Source organism: Neophocaena asiaeorientalis, unplaced genomic scaffold (genome assembly GCF_003031525.2).
Source record: "Neophocaena asiaeorientalis asiaeorientalis breed wild unplaced genomic scaffold, Neophocaena_asiaeorientalis_V1.1 scaffold823, whole genome shotgun sequence".
NCBI lineage: Eukaryota > Metazoa > Chordata > Mammalia > Artiodactyla > Phocoenidae > Neophocaena > Neophocaena asiaeorientalis.
In genome coordinates this window covers 902964-910850 of record NW_020172767.1, presented here as the reverse complement: position 1 = coordinate 910850, position 7887 = coordinate 902964, and the positions used below count along the sequence as shown (strand labels likewise).

Here is a 7887-nt window from a genome sequence, read left to right as displayed (position 1 = left end):
GTCTGGAAGGAGAGACCTCTAGAGCAGGTAGCCTTCGGATGAGCAGTGGTATTTGGTCAAGGGATATAGCTAACTCCCCACAGAGTGACTTCAGAGGCAGGAAGCTAGGAGGAAACTACACTCTTCTCCCAATCTTTGATCAATGGCCAGAGTTCCTTTCTGACCAAATCCAACCAGAAGCCAGGGACCAGTCAAGCCTGTTGATATAATCCATACCAGTTTCCTGGGGAGGAAAACAGGACAGAGAGTGAATCCAGAGGACAAAGATGTTAAGTAACTTGTCCAGGGTCACACGGCAACCTGGTAAGAGGCAGATTTAGGATTCAAATTCCAGAGCTCTGGTTCTTGACACTGCGCTTGTCCATCTTCCCCAGGGGACTGACTTTCAGGACCAAAGTGGCAGAAAGGGCCTGTGATTAGTCCCCCAGTGTGTATATTTTCTCATTTTATTTCTCTTTGCCCTGTAATGTAAATACAGATACTTTGGTATTATAAAGCACCATTAGGGTACCAGAGAGAGGTTAGAAAGAGAACGCTAGGAGGTGGAAGGAGTTTTGCCTGAGTGAGGAACCAAGAAAGGCGATGGAAGTTAAGAGAAAGACTCTAAGACCTGGACTATGAGCAGGCCAGAAGCAAGCAAATTAGGCTACAAATATTAAGTGAGTGTTTGCTATGCTAGCTACAGAAGGTGACAGAGGCTAAAATGTTCTAAAAAGAATCAAGGTTGAGCAGAGTTCCCTGTGCTATACAGTAGGTCCTTGTTGGTTATCTATTTTAAATATAGCAATAGATACATATATATGTATAACTGAATCACTTTGCTGTACACCTGAAACTAACACAATGTTGTTAATCAACTATACTCCAATATAAATAAAAATTAAAAAATAATATTTTTAATTTAAAAAAGAATCAAGGTTGAATGAAAAGGAAAGAAACCCCTTGAGGAGCTTATGTCACGCTAGGGGCTAGAGGTGAGAGGATTTGTATATTCTGCCTCTGGAATTCAGCTGATAAGCTGTGGACCGAGGCTAAGATGGCTGCCTGGAGCAGCCTCGGGGTTCCTTGCTAAGAGCCTAACCTGCTGGTGGGTAAAATAGGTAAGAAAATAAGTTGCTGAGAAAGGTGGCCTCCTTGACTTAGCTGGTACCTGCACTTTGCTTAGATGTATATAACCTGTACCTTAAAACCCCTCACATTGGACAGGGCAGGCCAACATGCAACCAGCAGGTACTGAGGTAAGGCTGTGGGCTCTGAGAGAGAGAGAGGAATGAGAGCCTCTCTTTAAAACTGATTGTTTGACCTCCCTGCTTCCTTACTGTGATCTCTGTAATGACAGCCTCAGGCAGTGATACACAGTCTGGTCTCCTCCTCTCAGCTACTGTTGGGTCAGTCTCTCCATTCATGGTTTTCTGAGGGGCTCTGGTAGCCTGGGAGCTGGTTTGAGCAAGACCATCTTGACCACCAACCCTTGCAGTATCTGGCTCAGTAGTTCTCAACCTTGACTGAACATTAGAATCACAGCAGGTGGAGGGGGAGAGGGGACATGGACATCTTCAGAGTCATATGAGGAGCACAATTATACAGGGCCCCTTGCTCAGAAGGGGGCTCCATGCTGTGGGTTTAATGCCTTGTGGTTGCCATTTGAAATTCTTAATAATTTTATTTTTGAACCTGTGTTTTGTAAGTAAAGTCCAGTGGGACAGTAGAGAATGTACTGGGGGCTTAGAAGCTCAATTCACATATGGTTCCACCTCCCATTACCTCCCCATATCTTCAAGATGGGTTCTTGACTGCCACTCCCTTCGTTCCAGGTGCCCGAGTCTCCCTTACCCTCCCCCACCCGCATCCATGTCCATCCATCTCCAGCGGGAGCCTCGATGTGGGGAGGGTCAAGTCAGGTGCATGCACCCTGCAGCCCCTCAAGGTTGGGCATGGCAGTGACCATCCTTGCCCTTGGTTCACAGCACCACGCACATTCAGTGGGGGTGAATCTCTTGCCCATCCCTGATCCAGGTACCTAGAGCATCCTTGTGAGGAGGTGGTAATACCCTTGAGAGGTGCCTATATGCTGTCGGATGGGGTGGCAGGCATCTGCCTCGGGAAGGGAGATGCCTGGGTCAACTTCCCTGCCCTCTGATAAGGCACAGCATGTCAGGCCAGCAGCTAGAAGAAGGATGAAACCAAACAGTTGTCAAGCCCGAGCACACACATGTGACACAAGTCATGGGGTAGGGTTCTCAGGTGCCTGTAAGGGTCTACACTTGCCTCATGAGTGCCTTCCCATGCCCTAGAGAGTGTCCTTTGGGCCTACTCCACGTGTAGGTGACCCTTTCTTCCTCCTTATAACTAACTTTCTTGAGTCTGACTTTGTGTTCATCTCTTCTGGCCAGCTCAAGGCACCTTCCAGGGCTGGGGCATGCAGTACAAATTGTGCAATTTTGGTGATCCTGCATATGAATTAAATGCTCTGGTATTTTTATTTAAAACTGGTATTGTACAATGTAAAGATGAACGGTAAGGTACATGTTGATAATTGTGATTTTTACTTTTTCCTGACTTAGAATAATATTGAGTAGTAAATAGAAAATACCATGACAAGTTGAATGAAAGGCTGCAGAAGAAAGGAAAAATCTGTACATTGTAGTACCTTAGTGACACTTTTACCCCGCTTTTTGAACAAGGAGCCCCACGTTTGCATTTTTCACTGGGCCCCACAAATGATGTACTTGGTCTTGCCTGGGTGTATATTTAAAACATACGGATGCATCCAACTTAATTGATGCTGGATAGGGCTCCAGGCATCTGTATTTTTAAAGGTAACTCAGAGAGTCTGTCATAGAAAGAAATTACAAATAAGCAAGGAGGGAAAGCTAGAATAAACTCTGTGGTACTGGATTAGAATCAGAGATATCCATATAAAAATGTAAGCTTATCTATATCCATATATAAATATATACATGTAATGGTAAGTAGATTCAGGCATTAATATTTATATGTGTGTATACATGGATTATTTTACATGCCTGTGTTCCCTCGCTCTCTCTACTGGAAGGGCCTAAAAGCAGCAACATTCAAATAGAATTGAGCTTACCTAGAACCACATCTTGTTTTCTAAATACCATTCTCAAAAAAAGAGAACTAGGCCTAGTAATAATTTTGGAGGGCAAGATATTTGCATAGCTTCAAATTGTCACCCCCAAAATATTTAATAATTGCTCTGGTGGTTTCAACATGTGTCCACAAACTCTTTGATACTCCTCCCTACGGGTGGTGGAGATTAATTCCCTTCCATTGAGTGTGGGCTGGACTTAGTAATTCAGTTCTAATAAAGTATGGAAAGGGACAGATAGTAGTTTTACTATTTACTATTTATATTTTCTAGTTAGTATATAAGTAAGTTGAAAGTGAAAGCAGAAAAAGATATGCTATGCAAATATTATTCAAAGGAAAGTGGGAATGGCTGTATTACTATCAGATAAAGTAGACTTCAGAGCAAAGAAAATTACTCCCTTGCTCTTTTTCCCGCCTTCTCTGGTTTTAACTGAGATTTTCTGTGATTCCATTTCATCTCCTCTCTTAGAATATCAATTATACTTCTTTAAAACTTTTTAGTGGTTGCGCTAGAGTTTGCAATATACATTTTTAACTGAGTTCATCTTCAAATAACACTAATTAAAGATGATACAAATAGATGGAGAGAGATACCATGTTCTTGGATTGGAAGAATCAACATTGCAAAAATGACTCTACTACCCAAAGCAATCTACAGATTCAATGCAATCCCTATCAAATAACACTTTAAATGTAGTGCAGGTACCTTATAACAGAGTATTATTAAATCTTCCTTTCCATCCCTTGTGACATTATTGTAATTTACTTCACTTATTCATATGCTATAATCAATCAGTATATTGTTACTATTTTTACTTTAAACAGTTATCTTTAAACCAATTAAGAATCAGAAAAATAAAAGATTTTACCGTACCTTCATTTATTCCTTCTCTGACACTCTTCCTTTCTTTATGAAGATCCAAGTTTCTGACCTCTATCATCATTTTCCTTCCCCCTGAAGAACTTCTTTTAACTTTTTGTACAGGACAAGTCTTCTTTTATTTCCCTCCATTTTTGTTTTTTACTGAGAAATACTTCGTTTCATTTCTATAGGATAATTTTGCCAGATATAGAATCTGGATTGGTGTTTTTATTCTTTCAACACTTTAAATATTTCATTCCAGTCTCTTCTTGTTTGCATGGTTTCTGACAAGAAGTCTGATATAATTCTTATGCTTGTTCCCTTGTAAGGTGTTCCTCCTACTCTGTCTTCCTTAAAGATGTTGTCTTTGTGTGTGGTTTTCTAAAGTTGGCTAGAGGGAGGCTGGAGTGGGAGGAATGCCGTTCCCCAGTTAGGATAAGGTGTGGCAAAGTCTTTTTCCTTGTAGAGTTATGGAGAAGGCTCTAGGTATACTTCACAATGATTTTTCTTTCCCTCCCCCTGCCAGATTCACGAGAGGATCTTATTCACATCTTTATTGTGAGAATTTGGTGGATTTCCTGAAATTGGGGGGTGCCCCTGTGCCTTCAGTCCTCAGAAGTTTCTCACTCTTACAGTAGTCCACATTCTTCCTCCAGCAATTTGTCAAAATTACCAGTTTTGGTGTTCCTACCAGTTTATATTCCAGAGCCTTCTTTTCTAGGTAAGTAAATTACAGCTGTATCTCTCTGGATGTTCCTAAATCTTTAGATTTTGGGGTGGTGGTTTGCCCTGCAACCTTGGTTCTCTGATGGGTCCAAGAAAAGTCATTGATTTTTTTTTGGTTTGCCCAGTTTTCTTGAAAGGATGGGAGTGATCACTTCCAAGTTCTTTTCAGAAGACTATTTCAAAATGTATATGAAAAGGCACAGGTCCTAGAATAGCTAAACAATTTTGAAAAAGAAGAAGGAAGTGGAAGGAATCAGTCTACCTGGTTTCAAGACATTATATGGTTACATTAATCAAGACAGTGGGGTTTCGCAGAGGGATAAACACACACATCAGTGGAACAGAAAAGAGAACCCAGAAATAAACCCACACAAATATGTTCAACTGATTTTTGACAGAGTTGCAAAAACAAGTCAATGGAGGAAGGATAGCCTTTTAAATAAATGGTATGGGAGCAACTGAACATCCGTAGGCAAAAAAAAAAAAGAACCTTAACCTAAACTTCGCACCTTATGCAGACACTATCCAAAAATGGACCATGTAAGTTTGCAAAATGTAAACTATAAATCTTTCAGAAAACAGACATAGGAGAAAATCTTTTGGATCTAGGGCCAGGCAAAGAGTTCTTAGACTTGACACCAAAAGCATGATCCATATAAAGAAAAAAAAAAGGTAAATTGGAACTCACCAAAGTTAAACACTTTTGCTCTGTGAAAGACCCTCTTAAAGAGGATGAAAATACAAGCTATAGACTGGGACAGAATATCAGTAAGCCATATATTCGACAAAAAATAAAGAACTCTCAAAACTAAACAGAATCAAGAATAATCCAATTAGAAAATAAGCAAAAAATGGCAATGGGCATTTAACTGAAGAAGATATGTAGATGACAGATAGACACTTGAAAAGATGTTTAACATCAGTAGCCATTACAGAAATGCAAATTAATACCATTATTTGATATCACTATATGTCTATTCAAACAGCTAAAATTAAAATAGCGATAATACCAAATGCTGGTGAGGATATGAAGAAACTAGATCTCTTATACACTGCTGGTGGGAAAGTAAAAATAATACAGCCACTCTGGGAAATAGTTTAGTGGTTTCTTACAAGACTGAGCATAAACTTACCGTACAACTCAGCAGTCGCACTCCTGGTCATGTATCCCAGAGAAATGAAAACTTCCATTCATACAAAAACCTGTACATGAATGTTCATAGCAGAGCTATTTGCAATAATGAAAAGGTGAAAATAACCCAAATGTTCCTCAATATGTGAGTGGTTAAACAAACTATGGTACATCCATTCCATGGGATACTACTCAGCAATAAAAAGAGTAAACTTCAGATACACACAACAACTTGGATGGATATCATGGGCATTATGCTGAGTAGAAAAAGTCAGTCTCAAAAGGTCACAGACTGATTGATTACATTTATATAACATTCTCTAAAATGATAAAATTTAAAAACTGGAGAACAGATGTGTGGTGTCCACGGGTTAGGTATGTTGGGAGGAAGGTTGTGACTATGAAGAGGTAGCATGAGGAAGATCTTTGTGGTAATAGAATTGTTCTGTTTCTGATTGTAGAAATTGTTCTGATTGTAGTGGTATTTACAAGAATATACACATGTACCATTGAGGGAAACTGGGTAAAGGGTACACAGAACTTCTCTGTATCACCTTTTCAACTTCATGTGAATCTACAACTATATCAACATAATAGTTTTTTAAAATAGTAGCTTTACAGTGGAGAAAACTGGAAGAAATCTCCTTAACCAAGTCATCAAGGCTGACATCACCAGTATGTCATATTGATACCATGTACTTCCTGGTACTATGTGATGAGAAAGCTACTTTACTTCTGTGCTATCCTTTCCCAAGATACATAATCCCAATTTAATCATGAGAAAACATCAGACAAACCCGAACTGGGGGACATTCTACAAAGTACGTGACGATCTTTAAAATTGTCAAGGTCGTGAAACACAAGGAAGCATTGAGAAATTGCCATAAATTCGAGGCAACTAGGAAGATAGGATGACTAAATGCAGCATAATATTCTGGATTCAATCCTGGAACAGAAAAAGGACATTAGTGGAAAGATTTGTGAGGCACATTATACAACATCACTGCTCAGTGCTCTTCAAGATCATGAAAGATGTGGAAGGACTGATAAAATGTCATACATAGGAGGAAACTAAAGAGATATGACAACTAAATGCAACATGGTATCCTGAATTTGATCCTGGAACAGAAAGTGGACATTACTGGAAAAACTAGTGAAATCCAAATAAAATCTATAGTTTAGTTAATAGTATTGTACCTAGGTTAATTTCTTAGTTTTGATAACTGCACTATGGTTATGTAAAATTTTGATGTGAGAAATGCTAAATGAAATGTGTGTGGCAGCTGTCTGTGCTGTTTTTACAACTTTTCTGTAATTTTAAAATTATTTCAAGATAAAATTAAAAGCTAACACCCCCCCCCTCCCCCCCAGAGATTCTACTGTGTAGTCAGGGCTGAGAACTGCTGCTATCTCATCCATTAGGTCCTGCCTCATGGGTTTCCGCTGTGTTCTCCTACTCTCCTCCATCAAAATTGCCCTGCTCTGGAGGGATTTGTTCTCAACTGGCTGCTGGTCTAAGTAGAATGAGGGAAAAATATTTCTACCACTATCCCAGTGGGAAACTCATTTCAAAGTTACTAGTATGGGTACTATCCCATCTGCTCTAGCCAGGCGCCATTGTATAGTAAGAATTTCCACCTCAGAGATTCATTCCTTTGTGTAAAGCATCATTACATCATTTTCCAAGCAGCGCTTATGGATACTGGAACATAAATTCAATAAGAATTATGAGTCATGTGAATTGGTATATCGGGGCATTTTCTACACCACCACAAAACACTGGGCATCTGTGGAGGAGAGAGCTAAATTTGTCTAGAGTTCCCCACAATCCATTTTAACTCTCTAAACAGAGAAGGCCAGTCCTTGGTGGGAGGCAGGAGGCTGACACTGTGGGTAGTTAGAGCCAGGTAATTCAAGACAGCGCTCAGAGCATGATTCTCAGGTCTTAGAGAACTGCCTAAGGTAGAGAGATGGTCGACATCTTGGATAGCGAACTCCTGTTGCTATGACAGCTTCCAGGAGCACGCTTGTCTCATCGGAGTCTGGGGCTTAT

General features: G+C 39.9%; 1 long non-coding RNA gene across 1 annotated transcript in view; it reads left to right on the top strand.

Moving 5' to 3' along the window:
• The window catches only part of LOC112396798 (uncharacterized), a 54774-nt gene extending 50098 nt beyond the window's left edge, over window positions 1-4676 (top strand). The window contains exon 5 of the long non-coding RNA XR_003002652.1: window positions 4503-4676. This is a non-coding gene — a long non-coding RNA (uncharacterized LOC112396798). The remainder of the gene's footprint in view (window positions 1-4502) is intronic.
• Window positions 4677-7887: the final 3211 nt, after the last annotated feature.